This window comes from Alosa pseudoharengus, unplaced genomic scaffold (genome assembly GCF_046254945.1).
Source record: "Alosa pseudoharengus isolate Yale_2024_CS ecotype anadromous, Long Island Sound unplaced genomic scaffold, YU_APseudo_1.1 YU_APseudo_1.1_scf_9, whole genome shotgun sequence".
Lineage (NCBI taxonomy): Eukaryota > Metazoa > Chordata > Actinopteri > Clupeiformes > Clupeidae > Alosa > Alosa pseudoharengus.
This window is the reverse complement of record NW_027468881.1, coordinates 32,055,485-32,077,984: the sequence shown is the minus strand read 5'-3', so window position 1 is coordinate 32,077,984 and position 22,500 is coordinate 32,055,485. Positions and strand designations below refer to the sequence as shown.

Here is a 22,500-nt window from a genome sequence, read left to right as displayed (position 1 = left end):
GCTTAGGAAGAGGAGTACAGACTATATAGAGTAAATTAAGCGATGGCGGGCATTCAAAATGAGTATGACTGGTTACGACTGGTAGACAACCTCCGTGGAGGAGGCAGAGATACACAGAGAGGATGTGAGAGTGTGCTCAGTTCTTCAAACACAATCTCCCATTTTTCAAGACACTGATTCATTCAAGCAGAACTTTAAATTTATATCAGCTCTGATGTGGACTGCTCTGCTTGCCCCTGAGACTTCTCAGGCAGTCTCTGAAGATCATTTTCAGGCTATTTCTGTACGTTGGTTTGTATTTGAGTTTGACCCCCATGAAACCTATTGTGTAGTCTCCCTAGAGAACAGTGGAAATTTTCCACTGACATCAGTTTCGCCCTTCAGAGTTGGGGGGGAACTAAACAGCAACGCAAAGATTGCTTTTCGGGAAGGCCATGGCAGACAGATCTCACGACAAAGGCAAGATCCAGAAATCCCAGAGGCACGAGACAGGTCAACTGAGAATTATGGGCTTTTATGTAGCCGTGCCAACGCTGGCCAAAGGAATTCTCGGTTTACAAAGCCAACGGTACATATGAGCCATTCGGTGACCTTTGGAGGAAAGTTGCAGAGGACAAGTCCAAACAAAGTGCCGCAGTGCCATTATAATATTAAAAAGGAGATTAAAAAAACAACCAGCTCAGCAGGTTCATCGTCCCCAGCAGGCAGCGAAAGAAGGACAGGGAGGAGACTGAGGAGAGAGGAAGAGTGAGAGAAGGAAGAGGAAGATAAGAAAGAGGAGTGAATACGTGAGAAAGAGAGAGATAGAAAGAGAGAGGGGAATACAAAGGGGGATCTAAAAGTGAGAGGAAAGGGAGGGTGAAGAGAGAGAGAGAGAGAGAGAGAGAGAGAGAGAGAGAGAGAGCTCTGCACAGATGTCAAGCACCGAATTAAATCACAGAGGAATATTATACACAAAGAGAAACTGACAGAAGAAGAGACACACATACAAGAGAGGAGAAGAAATATGGAAATAGGCTAAGGAATAAAGTCAAAAGACTAACAGCACACTTGAAGTTACCTTCAGGTTAAGGTAGAATAGAGAACATGTATGGTACTGTAGAGTGGTAGATAAGTACTAAGAACTAAGTACTATTCAATCAGAAATGCAAGTGGCATTAACAATGCAGGATATCAAAAGGTGTAGTGAAAGTGCTCACCAAGCCTTTGGAAGGCATCAAGACCCAGAGAAAACATCTTTTCACAATGCAAGTTCTGAAGATGACATCTAAAGAGTCTCTCTTGTTCCTCTGCTTTGCATGGCTTCAAATACTTTCCTGCTGATAACCAACCCCCCACACCCAACACATATACACACACACCCCCTCTCCTCTTCTCTCCTTCCCTCTCCTCTCCTCCTCTGCCCTTCTCTGGTGTGCTGCCAGGGTGTGTTGCTGACTCAGGGCTCTCACTGTCTCACTAGGACAGAGGCATTGACAACACACTAATGATGACTGAGTGTGCAGTAAGGGGACTGAATGTGCAGTAAGGGCCACTGTGTGTGTGTGTGTGTGTGTGTGTGTGTGTGTGTGTGTGTATGTGTATGTGTGTGTGTATGTATGTGTGTGTGTATGTATCTGTGTGTGTGTGTGTGTGTGTAATACAATAATGTCACAAGAGAGGGGTGAGACAACAAAAAAGCCTGCCATCCTCTATCAACTAGCACTACCCTCTGACCCTGTCTGACCCCGCTATGCCTGTTAAGGGATGGGCTTCTGAGATGCAGCGGGGGTGGGGGGGGGGGGTGGGGGGGGGGTGGGATGAGGAAGAGGTGGTAGCAAAAATGCAAGATGTCTGTCTTCTTCTGTCAACTTTCTATTTCACATCACTGTAATAATCTCTGCACTGGGGGGTCTCTTAGACAGTCACACAAACACACACACACACACACTGAAACACACACACACACACACACACACTATAATTAAATCTGAAATCTGTACTCATACAAATGTAGTACAAAATGTAGTGTCTCATACAAAATGTAGTGTCACATACACACACACACAAACACACACACACACACACACACACACACACACACACACACACACACACACACACACACACACACACACACACACACACACACACACACAGAGAGAGTCCTTCCCTCGGTCTCCTGCTCCCTCATTATAGTGTCATCAGGGCAAATCTGCAGCACAGAACCTCAAAGGAAAAGACTGTCACTCAAAATTCTAATACATAATTTAGCTAGACAGTGTGGCAAAATACTAGTGTACTAGAGAGAGAGAACCGAAGGGAAGGAATAACAGCAAGACCACCTGCCATAGCACATAAAAGTGTGTCTTTGTAAGGGAAGGAACAAGACAAAGCGGATTAAAAAAAGGGAAGAAGGAAAAAAATCCCAAACCACAGGTTGATATTCCCCCAGGATTCCACACCTCGCACTGTACTGTAGCTTAGACTTCAAAAGGCTGCTTAATAGGCCTTCATGGGGCAACTGTCTGCAGTTCTGTGTAAAGTATGACAGCCTTATTAACGAACATCCAACAGCTATTAACCAAACACATTGACTAAACCAGCTCAGATGTTCTTAGGCAAATATATCACACATAAAAAACACACACATGAACAAAAGTTCAAAAGTGTATGAAATCTAAATACTTCAAAATATTAGCTTGTGGTTGCCGTGAATATATTCTAGCTGTTGGACGATAATGTCTGGGAATCCATTTGTATACTTAATCAAGACGACTCCATGTTTATCTTGTATTGCTTAAACAATCAGCTGTCTGGTTTAGACTGTCAGTCTTCAGTTGTACAAGGTAAGACTTGTAACCGGAGGATTGCCGGTTCGAACCCCGACCAGTAGGCACGGCTGAAGTGCCCTTGAGCAAGGCACCTAACCCCTCACTGCTCCCCGAGCGCCGCTGTTGTTGCAGGCACCTCACTGCGCCGGGATTAGTGTGTGCTTCACCTCACTGTGTGTTCACCGTGTGCTGAGTGTGTTTCACTAATTCACGGATTGGGATAAATGCAGAGACCAAATTTCCCTCACGGGATCAAAAAGAGCATATATACTTATACTTATATACTTAGGCCATAGGAACACTCCGGCAAATTTTCACCTCGCTTTCAGACACAAAAAGACGGCAAAAAGATGTCCCCTCTTCCCGCAAATTTAGCGTGATCTCTGTGTGAAAAGGCCTATATAAGATTCTTTTCCACTTGGCCAAAGAGGGGCTCCTGCATTTCTCACAAAGTGATGTGGAACACCTGGCATGTCCATGATCATCACAGTTTAATGCCAGGGAGTGTGGCAGAACAGAAACACAAAGGCATTAAGGACTCCAGTGAGCCCCTACTTTACCACTCCGTGGAAGCAAGTTGGCAATATAATCAATTATGAAGTGTGCTAACTAGCCCTGAGACAACAGGAGTCTCATGTTCTTCTGCTCTTGTCTGACAGTTCGTACGTCAGAATGGTGAGTGCTGCAGTTGCATACTGTATGCAGCTCCGCAAGGTTCAGATTGTTGACTGTGGAGGCAAAAGTAAGGAGTCTGACAAAGACAAATAGAGATCGAAGAGGACCCGGTTGGGGACTGGCAGCACTGATGGAGCTATCAAACACTCATCAACAACAGCATCCACGGATCGTTCACAATGGCTTCTCAACTCCTTCTGCTACCTATCTATTTAGCATCTGCTCCACAGCTGCCCCCTAAATCTATCCCAAGACACACAAACACACACACACACACACACATGCACACACTTTCACACACACACACACACACACACACACACTCACACTTTCACACACACTTTCACACACACACACACACACACACACACACACACACACACACACACACACACACACTCACACTTTCACACACACACACACACACACACACACACACACACACACACACACATACACACACACACTCACACTTTCACACACACACACACACACACACACACACACACACACACACATACACACACACACACACACACACACACACACACACACACACACACACACACAGATCTCCCCTGAGACTTCACAGCCCCAATCACACAGTCACATCTAATTAGGGCACCGCCACTCTGATCTCTGCCCATCTCCCTTGGAGACGCCATGGCAACTGCAAGCGCACCCAGTGACAATTAGGAAGCGGTTCTGTGGCAGGCAATCTAATGGTGTCAGGGTACACACTCTCCTCCCTACAGTGCTATACAGTTCAGACCAAGGACACACACACACGCACACACACACACACGCACACGCACACAAATGCACACACTTTCTCATACACACACAAATGCACACACTCTCTCACACACATGCTTGCACGCACACACACATGCACACACACAGACACACGCACGCACACACACACACATGCACACACACTGTCACACACACATGCACACACACTCTCTCACACACACACATACACGCATACAGTACACACACACACACACACACACAGAAACTTACACATTCATACACAGACAGATACATGTGTAAACTCAAATCCAGATGCATACATTTATCCACATACACTCTAATACACACACACACACACAAACATTCACACACACACACTTGCGCACACTTACACACACAGACACAGACACTCAAACACATACATACATACACACACAATCCCTAACACACACTCAGCCGGTGCAAAGCTGGCAACCAAAATCAGAGAGAAACCCTCCTATTAAGCTGACCACCTGCGGCTGCTCACCTTCATGCAATCAGGCATATTGTTTTCCTTTCTGCCCCCTGCACCCCCTCCCCCCCTTCACCCCACTGAGCGACTAAGAGAGCGACTGAGAGAGCGACGGAGAGAGCGACTGAGAGAGCTCACTGGCCCAGCTGAGCTGGAGCAGCACTGAGGCTGGAGGGGTGGTGGGGCCGGGAGAGATGCAGAGGGTAGACAAGCATCATCATCATTACTGCTACTGGGCACGACAGCATCAGTAACATCGCTATCAGCCCTGTCATCAGCGTTGTCATCAATGTCGTCATCATCTTTGTAATCACTGGCATCGTCATCAATAACATCACCATCATCGGCACTGTCATCAATGTCGTCATCATCATAAAGGTCATCTTTGTAACCATCACTGGTCTCATCATACTCCTTCATTTGAAACCATCATCTTCATCACCACCCTCATCATCTTCATCATCCTCATTATAATCTTCATCATCACCGTTGTTGTCGTCCTCATTATTGCAATCCCTTTCATCATCATCATCATCATCATCATCATCACAGCTGCAATCACCATCATCCAGAGCATTCATCCCTACAATCATTAATTACACTGTTGAATAAGTTAGGAAGGGAAAACAATTTGATTCTCTCTGTGTGATAATGCTGCACTCTGGCATTATATTAAAATGCCACTGATGATATTGCACTTCACTGTTGACATTGGTACTAATAATACCACACCGTGTTATAATGTAGAGATCATTGGTGTTGTGTATTTTTGTTGTGTGGAGTTTTTTTTTTTTTTTGGGGGGGGGGGGGGGGTTAGTGGATCTTGTTGATGTCTGTTGTTTGTCTATCTGACAAGCTGTATGGTGCAAGATGAATTTCTGAAAGGATCAATACATTTATATGTATCTCTCATCATCATCATCATCATCTTTACTATAACAATCATCACGATCATCAACAGCTTCACTGTCTTCATTGATCATCATCAACAATCATAAGGTCATATTATTCATCATAAACTAACAATATTCAAAAAATAAGATGTATAAACCATTATACATTTATAAACCATTATACATTTATGACTAAAAATAAGATTTATAAACCATTATACATTTATGACTAAAACACATAACCGCATCACCAGGCTGGAGCAGGCTGGGTCAGTGTCCACTAAGCTGGAGCCAGAGTCTGGCAAGCAGCAGACAGGCGAGGGGCACACACACACACACACACACACACACACACACACACACACACACACACACACACACACACACACACACACACACATGCACACACATACAGAGTAGTGAGCTTAAGTGGTCTGGCGAAGGGTGAAATTGAGAACTGAGGGGACAAGAAGAAGCGTTTTTAATAAACAGACAGACCAGACCAGACAGGATTCAAGCAGTCAGGAAGAACCCAGGCCAGAGAAGGGTGGACAAACACATTTGATGGAATGACCAGGCATGAAAATGCTATGACTTTTACGATGAAAATATCAACAGTGACAATGACTATGATGATGGTGAAGATGCCTGGGAAGAAGAAAACAAGCAGGTGCATCTCAGAACATTTGGAAAAGTCCATTGGCCTGACCAGATTGGGAGATTAAAGGCTCATGCCAGTCATTGCCAGTGTTTTAACTTTATTAGCTGATCAGAGCACTTCTCAGGTCGACATTATAGCTCATGGAAATAAAACATTCAGCATCTCAAAATATTAGAATAAAAAATGTATAATACAGCATCATCTAGATTAGCAAGATTAAAACAAAAAAGGCTTGAAATATTTTACTTTATGTGTAATGAGACTAGATTATATGAAAGTTTCACTTTTTTAAATAAATTATGTACAAAAATAACTTTTCCACTATATATTCTATTTTTCTGAGATGCACCTGTATTTGCTGAACGACCAGGCATGTAAATGTTCATGAAATGATGAAGATGATGATGATCTTGATGAGGACCATTTGCTGAAAGAACAGGGCCATAAATGCACATGAAACGATGGTGACGATGATAAGGATCGTGTTGAAGATGAAGACAATAAAGAAGATCGCGGCAGCCAGCGATCTGCACCGGTAGCCAGCGCTTTATAAAGCGGCCCTTGACGATGAGGGCTTTGTCACTGACCGCGCAGCTCCCCTCTCTGCGCTGCGCGGCGCCAGGAGAGATAAAGTGGCGACGCCCACGCTGGCATTTAAAGGGCACTTTGCTCAGTCCACTGGCAGGCTGATCAATAGCCGCTATATCATTATTAGCTCTCGAAATATGCCTACAATTGCTGGAGAGTTGTTGCCAGGGCAGGCTGAGTCAGGAACAGAGCAGAAGGGGACCAGAATAAAGGATCTTACTTTTGTGTTTCGGACCTGACAAAGTCAATAAGCACTTTGAAAAGGTTAAGCTCGCGTCAAGGCCTGTGTCGCTTCACTTGACCCAGAAAGGATCAAAAAGTGAACACTTTAAATGATAGACACCAAGGGCAGCTCTTAGCAGAAGCAATACCCTGCTCTTCAGCAATGTGCACTCTGTTAGAAACAATAATAAACTATGACTGGATTTGAGAATTAATCATCAAAAACAGGCCACAAACAGCAACAGAAAAAAGCCTCAAATGGCCTTTATACTGTAGTTCAAACGAAAAGGAGCCTGGTCAGGCACCAGCTGACCTTTGATACATGCAGTCCCAGGGCCAGGTACAGCCCAGAGTACCTGAGGCAATATGGTGTCCTGTTATTCAGCATTAATAGCCACCCCACCAGCCAATCATAAAAGAGCATTTCTTCTCTCCGGGTGATCACTTTTTTATATTGTCTATACATTGCATTATTGTCCGTATATTGTGCGTTGTCATCGTGCTAACTGACTTTGGCCAAATAAATCTGATTCTGATTCTGGAAATGAATCAGCCAAACAATTATTTTTAAGATGCTTCTAAAAAACTGACATGACTGACAACCATACTTAAAGATCTCCTTGATGCATTTGTCACAGAGTATTCAGGGGCAAGCAGGGCACTTATTTTAATAGTTTATTACCAGTTCACCTAAGGGGTCACTGGCAATGCCCTCAGGGCAAAAGAAGTCTTTCAGACAGAGGGCAGAAGGCAGACAGAAGAGGCAGAGGACAGACGGGTTCCCCTCAACACGTCTCCTGATTGGATTCCCGGGAATGTCAACCTTTCATCACGAGGCAGTAAACATAATCTGTGCTGTCTGCAGGAGAGCACAACTTAATCCCATCCCCCCTCAACCATCACAACCATATTAAATCAGCTCTCAGCCGGGGTTACTGTAGAATAGACCCCCCCACACACACACTCCACCCTAACGTCACTCTCATTTCTGAGGCATAACCTCCCCTCTCCTTTTTCTCTCTCTCTTTCTCTCTCTCTCTCTCTCTCTCTCTCTCTCTCTCTCTCTCTCTCATGTAGTTAGACTGTTTAGATAATAGTTAGACTGTTTTCATTACTCATGCCTCAAAATAACAACCCTTTACTTTTCAGAAACAAGGTCATCCTATTTTGCTGCTTTACTGACCACATCCTATGTCCAGTGCCAGCGAATTACAACATGAGCCCAGCACAGTGAAATCTCTCCCCCTCCCTGCCTGCCACGAGGAACACGCCTGCATCCCCTCATAACAACACATGGCAGGTATGAACAGGAGAGGTGCAGAAGTGAGAAGGTAATCGCCAGCTCTTCATTCCCAAAAGTGGCTACATAAAGTGTATTTATGAGAGGGTCAGATAATGAGCTGAATAGAGAGCTACCTGAGGGTGGGAGGGGAGGGTGTTCATGCATTTAACGTTTCATGCATTAGTGGGGAATGGTAGACTGGTGACACAGGCACAGATAAGCTATTGCTACATATTCAACACATGGCTTATATGAGCAGCTGAAGCATATAAATGGGGAAGTGTGCAAAAGGTAAAGGAGGTGTTATCCACCACTCTTCTCATCTTTATTACTTTCTCTCTCTCTCCATCTCTTGATCTCTTCATCTCCATTGTTAGTTGAAATGTAAATGAAAAGTACTCTCCTCACCTGTCTACAGGTATCTCATCACAATGCGTTTTTTAACTTGTTTAAAGAAACCCCCTTCCTCCAGACCTTCTTTCTTACATCCCAATTAAAACACATCTGGTCTCTCTTCTCCATTCCAATTATATTCTACCCTGCCATCTCTATCTCCCTCCCGCTCTCTGTTAATCGTTGGTCTGTTGTTAGTACTAAGGGCATTGCTACTGCCACGTCTTTCCTCATTATATACCCTCATCTAGTGCCCTCTCCCCTGCTTTCATTTTTTTTCCTATCCTAGTTTTCTATTCTACTCATCCATCTTCTACTTCTTCACAGTCAGTCTTATCTGGCCTCTGCTCCTCTCCTCTCTTCTCAAGGCCCTGCTTTTATCCTCGCTCTTGGGGGAAAGCTTAAGGGTGTCGGGAATCGATGACGACTCCGTCAGAACAAAGCCCCCAACACTCCCCTTTTTTTCCACTCCGAGGAGGAGAGAAGAGACAGTCAGAAGTGACAGGGGCAATGACGGGGAATAAAGAGAGGGGGGGGGTAAAAAAACAAAACAGAAGATTTCATCTGTGGCAATCCATGCTAATACAGAAAAGGGCTATATAACGCAACCACAAGAGGCCAGAAACTGTGCCAATGGAAGGGCAGCTGACCCCTCTGCTCCTTGCTGTCCCTGGCAGCCAGAAACGGGCATGAGATGCAACGAGAGAGGACATCTGACAATGCCACTCCAGCTCCGTCTGACCCCTGCAGGGGCCCCTGTCTAGCCAATCCGCTCGCTCACTCGCTGGGCTCGCCACACGCTGGCCTCGGTCTGTGTCCCGGGGTATCTAATGAGCGCTATCTGAGAGGCTGCTGTTGGAGGGCAGGGTGAGCTGAACAAAGCAAGGCTGCTATACGAGATCCGAGCAGAGAGAAGAGGGGCGCACATAAAGCTCGCCGCATCAGCTACACAGAGGGGAGAGCTGTCATGAACTGAAACCTTTAAGTGCCTTTCAATGCCTGACAAAGAGCTTCACAATGGAGGTGGATGAGCAATCAGCCCTTGTGAAGCAGTAGTACATAATCATAGTATAGGTGAAGCAATATTATGGGAGACCCTCAACTGTGCGGTGCTCTCCATCAGACACATACTGCACTGTTAAAAGTGCACATGAGTCAAGCTTTGGTTGAGACTTATAGACAAACATCAGATCATCACACAGACATTAGTCTCAATGAATCAGAGAAGTGTTTGTGATTTAGTGTCGCTTGTGTGCACAGACGGGATTTGAATCTAAACAACCTGATGATTTCCTTGAAATAACCTCCAAATTGAGAATCCTCCATTGTGAGCTCTGGAAAAGTGCTTCATCATAATCTGTACATCTGCTCATTTGCTCGTCATTAGCCTGGCCCTGTTCTGCTCGCGTACAACTGCACTTTAACGAGATTCCTGCTCAGTCATAACAAACACAGTGTCTGTCTGAGGAGGCTTCTCATTATCGGCGTCTAAGCGGCAACAGCTCGAGGAGCTGAGGTGTGAGAGAGCTGCAGACAGACGGCTCAGGTGAGAGTCAGACTGGCAGGGGATGATGAGGGTTAACGCACACACACACACACACACACACACACACACACACACACACACACACACACACACACACACACACACACACACACACACACATACACACACACACACACCCACACACACACACACACACACACACACACACACACACACACATACTACACATATGTGAGAGATAGAGAGGAGAGAATTGCATACACACACACACACACACACACACACACACACACACACTCACACACACACACACACACACACACACACACACACACACACACACACACACACACACACACACACACACACACACACACTATACTATACACATATATGTAAAAAGATAGAGAGGAGAGACTCAAACGTTCATTTGTGTGTGGGCTTGTTTGATAAATATTGACAAGAGAGTGACACATTCTAAGTGACAGACTGATAAGCCTGGGTCGCGGATGTACAGAAGGTGATTAAACACACACACTCTCATCTAATCAGTGAAACACACACACACACACACACACACCACAAAAACACCAAGCCTCTCACCTAACCACAAATACACATACTACAGCTCACTTACACACTCCAATCAACAAACATTGCACATATAAAGGGCAAACTGCCCAGTCAATCCAATTATGCACACACACACACACACACACACACACACACACACACACACACACACACACACACACATACACACACACACACACACACACACACACACACACACATACACACACACACACACACACACACACACACACACACACATACATAGAAAGAGAGAGAGACAGAGAGAGACAGGGGGTAAGAGAGTGGGAAAGAGAAAAGGGAGAGGCGGTTAAGAGAGAGAGAGAGAGAGAGAGAGAGAGAGAGAGAGAGAGAGAGATTTCAAAATAGAAAAGTGAATATATCAACATGCTCATTATATCCCCAGGAGGCATGGCTGGCAGTGTGCTGTTACCTGCGGCCGTGGCACCGCATCTTGCCGCTGACAGCTCTGTGTAATCAAAGAGACACAGCAGCAGCCCTCATTCCACACATAATGACAAGGGAACACACACTCAATATTCCCGCATTCAGAGGGGAGAGCATCATCAGGTGGAAAAACACCAGACACACACACACACACACACACACACACACACACACACACATACACACACACAATAATACACACTTACACACACACTTGGTGACACTCGGAGACAAAAAAAATGCTAAACCACACACACACACACACACACACACACACACACACTCTCTTTCACACACACACACACACACACACACACACACACACACACACACACACACACACACACACACACACACACACATACACACAGAGACACCCTGGTGCCTTGTACAGTATATGCCTGTCATTTGAAATGCTGCACTCACTGGACCATGGCCTGCACAACTCATGATTCAACCAGGACATATTTCTTCTGTGGAGTTCTGATAGAAAGCACTGTAATAGGACACAAGAGCCTGGGAAGGAAATATTCGTTCTGCTTTGAAGCGAAATGGATATCAGCCAAGTCAGAAAATAAGCTAAGAACAAGCCATTATTTCATCATCTCAGAAACAGAACACCAAAAAGTATTAGAAGTACAAAGTCACACTCAGTTCACAGAAATATTTCAACCAGTAAACAAGCGAGAGAGAGAGAGAAAGAGAGAGAGAGAGAGCGTATCATCTAATAGCTACTCTGATAAGCACCACAGATTATGAATGCATACACTAAGTACACAATACATAGAAACACTTACAAATGTGCCAACACACACACACACACACACACACACGGACGCACATACACAGATTCGGTCTCTCTCTCTGTGACTCACACACAACCGCACACACACAATTGGCATCTGTCTGTGCCTTAAATGACAGTCCTCTCCATGTCTAGTGGGCGTGTGTTTGCTTTGGGAGGCTCGCTAATCAGAGGTCTGATGAAATCGTTAAGCGATATTTCGCCCTGGCAACCAAGAGGGACTGCGTCTCCAGTGGAGTAGAACAAGACAGATGGCTGGGAATCGTGGAGCGTGAGAGCAGCTTTCCTTTTTACCTCTCCATCTCTCAAACAGACAGACACCCCTACACACACACACTTACACAAACACACACACACACACACTTATCGACAAACACACAGACAGACAGACAGACACACACACACAAACACACTTATCCACAAACACACACACATACACACACACACACACACACACACACACACACACACACACACACACACACACACACACTCTTATACACAAACAAACACACACACACACACACACACAATAACACATACACACCCTCTCTCTCACATACATACACTCTCACACTCTCTCACTTTCAGATGGCGAGATAAAACCCATAGCTCAATTTGCCGCATGATGATGCAAGTTGGACTCTGCCCTTGCTAAGTGCAGCATTCAGAGGCCCCAGTGACAAGCTTAACCAGGCGCTGTCACCATTAGCTCCGCAGCATCCAGGAGCCACTGGGGCCAGCTCTGATTCACCCGCGTTCGTTAAATACCGCCCTCATACGTCTCCACCGAGAGCAAAGCCGACATCGCCGCTGAAAGGGCCACCACTCTGGACAACACTGGAGTATTCAGGCTCTCTGAATGCTCCCAATCGCACATCTATTGTGCCGGCTGAGAGCTAGTCCTCCAAAAGAAAGCCAGAGAGAAAGAGGAGAGAGAGGAAGATAGAGAGAGAGAGAGAAGAGAGATAGAAAGAGGAAAGAGAAAGGGAGGGAGAGAGGGAGGGAGAGGCAGAAAGAGGGAAGAGAGAGGCTGAACTAGAGCAAAGAAAGAGAGAGAAAGAGGCAGATGGAGAGCGTGTGGTAGAAAGAGGAAAGAGAAAAGGAGGGAGAGAGAGAGAGCCAGAAAGAGGGGAGAGAGAGGGTGAGCAAGAGCAAAGAAAGAGGAGAGAGAGAGAAAGAGAGAGGAGAACAGGTAGAGAGGAAGAAAGAAGGCCTGAAGAGGAGGTAATGGAGGATTGAGGATGAGGATGAAGACGGGGGCGCAGCGATTCAGAGCGGCGCAGATAAAAAGCGTCGAGGAGCGGCTCTGATTCATTTGGCCTGCGGATGAATGAGAGGAAATGAGGGGAGAGAGGGAGAGCAAAGATAGAGCGAGAGGCCAAAAGACTGTAAATGGTTAGGGCAATTACTAGCCTGTCTAGAAAGTGCTTTTATTAGGAGCGGCAACGCAATTTTAGGTGATCAGTCGTCCTGGACACTCAGTCAGCCAAACAGGGGGAGATAAGGGGGGGCTAGAGAGAGAGAGAGAGAGAGAGAGAGAGAGACGGGTGAAAGACAGACAAAAATAATGGACAGAGTGTAGAAGGGAGAATGGATGCAGAATGGAGAGAAGAGAAAGAATGAGAGATAAAAAGACTGAGAAATATCAGATGAGACAGGGATGGAAAGAAAGGGAGAACTAGATGAAGTGAGAGAGACAGAGTGAGAGACTGAGAAATATCAAATGAGACAGAGAGAGGATAGAGGAGGAGAGAAATAGATAGACTAGATGGATAGATAGAGAAAGAGAGGGAGAGAAAGAGAGAGAGAGACTATCCTAGCAATCCTTTCAGGCATGATATGAGGCTTTTTAATGAATCAGCAGGCATGATATGAGGCTTTTTAATGATTTTTGGGCTACTGAGGACACTGATTACTCACACTTGCTCACAAACACACGCATGCACACGCGCACGCGCACACACGCACACGCACACACACACACACACATACAATACAGAGAGATGAGACACTATAATAGAAAACCGACAATAAAAGCAGCTATCCACAACAACATGCAAGCATCACTAAGAGCTAAGTACTGCAAATAATAAAAAAAACCTTCATCATTTCCGGAACCACAGCTGGTCTGGAAACCAAAGTAAATGATCCCAGTCAAGAGCGCCGTCTCAAGGATACTTTATACCGCAAAGCCTTTTGGGAACTCTCATTAACACCTTATTAATTAGAGATTGCATCGTGATCTCAGACCAATTATACACAGCTCACAATTCTGAGTTTCCTCTCCATGGTCTCCTGATGGCCAGTGCTGTGCTTTGTCTCTCTCTCTCTTCCTCTCTCCCTCTTTCTATCTGTATCTCTTCCTCTCTCTCTCTCTCCTCTCTCTCGTTCCAGAAACATAATTGGATACTGAGCCCCATAGTGTCTATCTTAGAACATTTTGCTGTCTGAAAATGTTGCTTGTTCAGAGCTGCACTGCTAAACTGGGGACTGGGTTTCTGTCTAAGTTCTCAGGGGAGAGGCTGAAGGTCTCTCTCTCTCTAACTCTCTCTCTCTCTCTCTGTGTGTGTGTGTGTGTGTGTGTGTGTGTGTGAGAGTGTGTTTCTAAAAGGGTACAGGGCTAAGGCAGGGGTGATAAGAGTGCTGAAATCTCTGGTCTATGGAAGGCCTAACTTTAATGGACAGCAAAAAGGCTGACATGTTATCAACCCATGGGTCCAATTTTGACAGGGCATCTTCGCAGTTTCCCAAATGGACAGCCAAAATAAAGCAGTGGGGGTGAAACTGTCTGTACAGCAAGAGCCGACATGACGGCCCCCTGCCTCCACTGTCTCCTGCTGAAACTAGATTGTGATTGCTCCTTTTTCTTGACTTGCCAAATCTCAACTAAGCAGTTGGGGACAGGGGGAAAGAAAAACAAGTCGATGGAAATACCTGGCACCATCTCTTGAAACAGCCGTACCTGTCTTGCCATCATACCCAGGTGGTGCTGGGTCATTAGGGAAGAATAAATTGCTCTCATTAGTGACTCCATCCATACACAGGCGTGTGAAATGTGGCAGAGCAAAATAGCCAACATGTTTCACTTTACACACACACACCAAAAGACTAAGAATACAGAACACAGTGACCTGCTGGTATGAGTAAAAAAAAAATCCAACTCCAACTCAATTCAATTCGATACGAGTACACTGAAGTTTCCCTCGGGGGAAATCACAAACTTTGCATGAAATCAGCGGCAGCAGAGCCCATCGAGTGACATTATCCCGATAATGAAACATTCTCCCAGCACAGCCAGGAGCAGAGATACAGCGTGCCTTCACAGCTCTGAAGCATGTCCCAGCAGAGCCATCCCTGCTGTAAATGGTCACATCAGCAACTCTTGTCCCGCTCACACATACATATTCAAACAACACAGACACGCTACAAAGTCATACAAGAGCTACATTAGGAAGGCATGATAGCACTGGTGGTAATTAGGTAGAAAGGCACACAAAATCAAATCAAATCAAAATGAAAAACACAGTATGCCTCTAAGGGCTCAGGAGGATTTCCTCCGCTACTTTAAATGGTCATGCCATCCCTGTCCCACTGATGCGCTTTGTAAACGAGTCCTCGGCATAAACATTACACGACTGCCCTTGATGGCGAAGCAGTGGTATTTGTTTGGATAAACGCAACATTATGAGAGCTCTGTGTCTATCTGAGGGCTGGTTGGTGGGTGTCTGTGATGATTTTGTTCATTATAGTGGCTCCCATCTCTTCCTCTCTATCCCCCTGTGGTAACTGCTATGCTTTGGTGATCCGAGCGCTATTCGCCAATTAAGAGCTGTTCTAAATATAGGGGACCGCCTGCAGTACAGCTGTGCTTGGCCCTTGGCAACGGTACTGTATGTGTGTGTGTGTGTGTGTGTGTGTGTGTGTGTGTGTGTGTGTGTGTTGTCTCATATTCAAAAATATAATATATATATAATATTATCAAAAATACTCCCCACATTAGCGTGTGGCGGAGGGTTAAAGTGGCACACTACACAAAAATACTCTCCTATACATTGTGTCTCTGAAGACTTGGTGGAAAGATCTCCCACCCACACCATGTGCCATGACACTTGCTGTTGGAGAGCGAGGAGGAGAGGAGGATGAAATATGCGTCACCAATGACTTACAGCACAGCAAGTGTGAAGTGTGTACAACAAGGCCATAAGCTAGTCTAGAGAGAGAATGCTAGGCTAGAGAGAGAGAGAGAGAGAGAGAGAGAGATGTGTGTTGTATACAAACAATGGTTTGAGAGAGAGAGTTGATCTACAGAGAGAGAGCTAGTCCAAAGAGAGAGTGCTAGGCTAGAGAGGGAGTGTTAGGCTAGAGAGAATGTGCTAGGCTAGAGACAGTGAGAGAGAGAGAGAGAGAAAGAGGAAGAAAAAGAAACAGAAGCCGAAGGAGCAAAGAGAGTTTGTCGTCTGTTAGCCAGTTGGAAGACTATGAGTAGTGTGTTCCGCCATTCTAGCAATTTCATTATATGCAATTTTATACGGTATAACTATTGAGAGGGATTTCAGGAATGTATGTGCTAAGACAAATGGTTTGGTACACACAGAATCAATACAATATGAGTTATGACAATATGAGACAACACACACACATACACACACACACGCACACACACACACGCACACACATACACGCACACACAGAGACATTGATGATTATGCGTTTGCACGCTCGATTTGCATATCGTATCAAGCCTGTAAGCACCTGACTTGACATGATAAAGCCAATTCTACTCACACACTACAGTACATGCTCATACATAAATGCATCTGTGGAAATATGCACAAATTCAGATTTGTGGTCATCCAGTGAGAGCATAGGTTTTTTGTATCACACACACACACACACACACACACACACAAACGTGCACATACAAATTCTCTCTTTCAAGTGGCTGCAAAGACAAACAACTTGGCGAGCTGATAAGATGTACCAGTACAGGTGGCCTGTACATATTCCTCCTCTCTCTCTCTCTCTCTCACACACACACACACACACAGTCAAACATAATACAAACAACAAACAAACAACAGACACAAATAATACACTAATGATCCCAGGTGTGTTCTGAGATGAATGACTAGCACAGGCCTATATGATCAGTGAAACTCAAATATTTCAAGTAAACAAACACACATCTTTAATGACACTCATTTCCATCTTTGAAAATAGGGGAAAGGAAGGGAGGTCCATTAAATAAATAAGCTTGTTATGTAACAGATAGGGCATCAATTACATAATGTGGCTCCCTGCTGGGAGATATATGGAGATCAGCCACATGGGATCGGCGTGATGGAGGATGGGGAGCACATTAAATCACTTCATGAGATGCGCAGAGGTGATCTCATCTAAAAACAGAAGACACTGGCTAAGTGGATCAGTGCAAAGAGAGAACACCACTGCAGCACACAGGCTAGAGAAACCTCACTTTTCCCCAAAGAACTCTGGGAACACTAACAAAGTCCTTTTAGGCAAGTCCCTCCACTCGGCGGCCATATTGCAACGATTTTTGGGCACTCATCGGGCATCCTATTCGGCAGAAATGCGCGTGCGCAAGGCTTCACGACACCAATCTTGCTCCAGCGGCGAGTTGACAACACATGATTGGCACGATGTCTTCACAACACACCATATGATTGGCTCAATGTATTCACATGACACCACATGATTGGCTCAACGTATTCACATGTCGACGAGAAAGGGGTGGGAAATGTGTAGAAACGGCCATATTGGTGTTACAAACTAACCCCATGCATTTCTATGAAGGATTTTTTGAGTGCTGTGTCTCCACATTAGAAAGTCTCTGACACTAATCACTAGACAGTAGTCCTCATGGTAACTCCTGACGAGGCAGGGTATCAGCAGACAATCTTATGTCTTGAATGGTGTTGTAACTCTCACAAACACATTCAATCAATACACAATACAGACATACAAGCATTGGATGAGTTAATAAGCATAAATAAACAAGTTTCAACCCCATAAATTACAATGGTACTCTACCATGACAACAGTTGTCATGTGCCCACTGATAAAATATGTACAGTAGGTTGATATTGACGCCATCTTGTTTTTTCCCAAATACAGTGTATTGTGCTTTTATTACCAATAACTGGTACAAATAACTGTCATGAAATGAGGGCAACAGAAATGTATTCAAAATATTGAAGTAGGGCCCCAGCTGTGGCGCAACTGGCTGGGGCACCTGCACCGTACGCCGGCGACCTGGGTTCGATTCCCGCCCCGTGGTCTTTTCCGGATCCCACCCTTGCTCTTTCTCCCATTCGCTTCCTGTCACTCTCCACTGCCACTATCATTAAAGGCATAAAAAGGCCAAAAAAATATACTTAAAAAAAATAAATATTGAAGTAGAAAGTCCTGCAAAGCCTTAATGTTATGTCCTCATACAAGGACGCAGGGTCCTCAGGAGGATACAAGCATTGGATGAGAAAGGCATTGTAGCACTAGTTGTGCTTGGGCTTAAAGGTATGCGTGATGTATTCAGCAAAAAGTCTGTGAATGAGAACAGCTGCAAAGGAAAGTAGAGTAAAGTGAGTGAAATTTAGCAAATGCTTTTATCCAAGGCGTCCAAGGTATCCAACCCAGACAGCGAAAATACCGCTAAAGGATTTAATTTGTAGAGGTGCAAGAGTAAGATCAGGTCTTGGCATGGGCGGATTATGAACTTTTGGGCCCCTGGGCCCAGATGTATTAAGGGCCCCCCACTATTTGTCGTATATGTGGGAGGGGGGGTTTGGGGGTCCTCTCCCAGAATTTTTTTAATTTGTTTGATGTGATTTCCTGTATTCTGGTGCATTTTGGGGATTGCCGATTTGTTGATATTGAGGCAATGATTCCATGCAAAGGCTTGGGCTTCAGGGCCCCCTGACCCCTTGGGCCCCTGGGCCTGGGCCCGGTAGGCCCGTGCAGTAATCCATCCCTGGGTCTTGGACCTCTGAATTTGAGCCTGTAAGTGTAATCTAAGTGATTATTATCAACGTAGCACACAAAAGATGTAAAAGACTAATTATGCCTGTGCAACAACATATCAATTGTCCAAGCTGACATACATTCTAACCATATTCCTAAACAAGATTGCTAGCAAAGGTAGATTCTAGCAAAAATAGGCTACAACATTTCTGTACTGTAACCTTTTTACTGAGTATGTTACACTATATTAGTGGTTCTTATCTGGTCTGGCTTTGGGACCCACAATTTCCCATGTTCATGAAGTCACGACCCATATATATATTATAGCGTTCAAGACAACAGATTTGGTGAGCTACATGCTAAGAAAGGCGAAGTGCCTGTAGGCCTATTTGTTTGGAACATGCTGTTTGGCATTACATTTGTGAAGTCTCCAACTCCTGATCCTGAGGCATTTTCACTCATGTTCCAGCAATTGTGAACATCGCACACTGTGGATTCTGCACCATTTCGTCTCAATTTAAGTCTATTTGAAATGGGCGATTTCTTCTTTTTTTTTAACCACAAGCTCCGCGACCCACCCAGAATGGTTCCGCGACCCACTTTTGGGTCCCGACCCACCAGTTAAGAACCACTGCACTATATTACACAAACTAGCATCTATTTATGTAACTACAATGTAACAACGGTGCTATGACATACTGGGGGTGACCTCATGCAGTGTCTAACATGTTTATGTGAAGGGTGCAGTGGTTCCGGGCTTAAACAATTCTTGTGTGTCATTACTTTGAGAACAGCGGCTTCTCTTGCAGTGGAGCTCTTCCTATTAAGGTTCTATTTGTCCCTCAACTCCCTTCACCCCCCCCACCCCCCCACCCCCAGCATTGAGGGACTCAGTGGGACCCAGGAAGAGCAGACTCTAATAACAATGACCACCACATGCTCTCTGCTCTTCTGCCCAAATATTGAAATGACAACAGAGTGCATTTTCCACTTGTAAAAGAGACATTTTTCATTTCATTTCAGGGAGAATTCTAGTCATTTCCAAAGGGCAAAAACAGTGCTTCACTGACAAGCACGCCGGTTGGCATCATCACCATCATCACTCAACGGAAACTGTGCCGCAATGAGACCAGTCAGTAATCTCATTAATGATAAGTGAGATTTTGGGAAAGCGGAGCGGTGAATTGCTCCTCTCCACCCCCCGCAACCCCCCCCCCCCCCCCCCCCCCCGACACACACACACACACCACCTAAATAAGGTATCAGGCAGAATAAGAGAAAAGCCACCTGCCTCTGCAGTGCCCGGCGCCTCCCTCGCCGTGAATTAGCCATCAGGCATCACACATCACAGAGGCCGGGCTCGCCGTGAATTAGCCATCAGGCATCACACATCACAGAGGCCAGGCTCGGCCACACCGACCTGATGTCGACATGACAGGCACTATATATAGACATCAGAGTCACACCGAGGCAGGGTTCAATGCTAAGACTGGCACATAGAGGTGTGTGTGTGTGTGTGTGTGTGTGTGTGTGTGTGTGTGTGTGATGTGTGTGTGTGTGTGTGTGTGTGTGTGTGTTTGGAAGGTGGACGCAAGGACAAACACAGAAAGGGATGATTATTACTGTGGTGTGTGTGTTGTGTATGAATGCATGCATGAGTATGAGTAAATGCGAGTAAGCGTATGACTGTGTGTGTAACCCATATGTGAGTGAGTGTATATTTGTGTATGTGTGTGTGCAGTTTTAATCATATCTATGTGTTTTAAGCCACAGATTACTCCCTGCATGGCTGTGCTTGTTTACCGGGCAACTGTCTTGGCAGACGACTACCCATGTTTCCGCTGGTGTTTCACCAAATAAACACACTAATGATCCCCTATTTACAAACTGAATGTATGCAGAGACCACAGAGACATAATTACTGTACCACACAGGTCGCCATTTATGCCATTTTGCCAAGCTCATTGTAGAGTATGAAGACAAATTACAGGTTGGGAGAGAGAGAGAGAGATAGATAGATAGAGAGAGAGAGAGAGAGAGAGAGAGAGAGAGAGAGAGGGAGAGAGAGGATGAGGAATCCTGAGTGATGAGTGATAGGAACCGTGTCAACATTTGCTTTTATAACATGTATCTAGAGCAGTCAGATTACTGGTGGACAGTGTTTAACACAGTATGAGCACCAACACACATTGTGATCAAATGACTCAAAACATTTGCAGAGGTGGTTTGGAATGCATTTCCCACATATTTCTTTCTAGTGTAGATGCTAATGCATCCTGACGGGTCCTTGACAAAGTGGACTTCACAATGGACACACAGCTGTAATGAAATTCAAGTGGTCAGTAAAGGCTGTGCACCTCGGAGACACACAACATACAGGTATATATGTGTGTGTGTGTGTGTGTGTGTGTGTGTGTGTGTGTGTGTGTGTGTGTGTGTGTGTGTGTGTGTGTGTGTGTGTGTGTGTGTGCACAACAGACAGGTATAAACGGCAATGTGTCTCCACTGTCCACTTGTGATATGATCGCCCAAGACACATTTCAAAACTGCCTGGTAACAACGCTCAGAAAGATGCCCTGAGTCTCATCACTTTAAAAGAGAATGGCAGGCCGAGGGGGGATGGAGAAGGAAGAAGGGAAGAAGGGAGATGAGAGAGGGAGAGAGAGAGAGAGAGAGAGAGAGAGAGAGAGAGAGAGAGAGAGAGAGGAGGACACAGAGAGGGTAGGTGGATAAAAGAAGAAAGAAGAGAAGAGACAGAAAGAAGAAATCCGAACCACAAAAAAAATGCCTAAGAACCACAAAGGGGTTGAGGTGTGTGAGCAGTATTGGCTAGCCTCAAGGTGTGTGTGTGTGTGTGTATGTGTGTGTGTGTGTGTGTGTGTGTGTGTGTGTGTGTGTGTGTGTGTGTGTGTGTGTGTGACAGCGCCTGTGGGGAGCCTACCTGCTCCACTCCTCTGGGGGGAGGCAGGGAACAGGAGGAGGAGATCAGAAGGAAGAAAGCAGTGAAGGGAGGGAAAAATAGAAAAGTTCTAGAGGAGCTGAGCGCTCTGAGCAGCACAGCTCTCCTGCATTTGTGTGTGTGTGTGTGTGTGTGTGTGTGTGTGTGTGTGTGTGTGTCTGTAACAGTGAGACAGAGAGAGAGTGTGTGTGTCTGACAGAGAGAGAGAGAGTCTGTGTGTGTGTGTGTCTCTCTCAGTGTGTGAGAGTATCTGTGTGTGTGTGTGTGTGAGAGAGAGAGAGAGAGAGAGAGAGAGAGAGACACACACACACACAGAAAATGGGTGTGTGTGTGTAAGATGCAGCTGGTGGCGAGACTTCCCGCTCGGCTCCTCTTGGTAATGGTCTCTATTTTTACCCTCTCGTCCTCTATGT

At 45.3% G+C, this 22,500-nt stretch overlaps 1 protein-coding gene across 1 annotated transcript in view; it reads right to left on the bottom strand.

Annotated features, from left to right (window-relative positions):
* The window catches only part of klhdc8b (kelch domain containing 8B), an 87,131-nt gene that overhangs the window by 42,893 nt on the left and 21,738 nt on the right, over window positions 1-22,500 (bottom strand). The window lies entirely within an intron of this gene.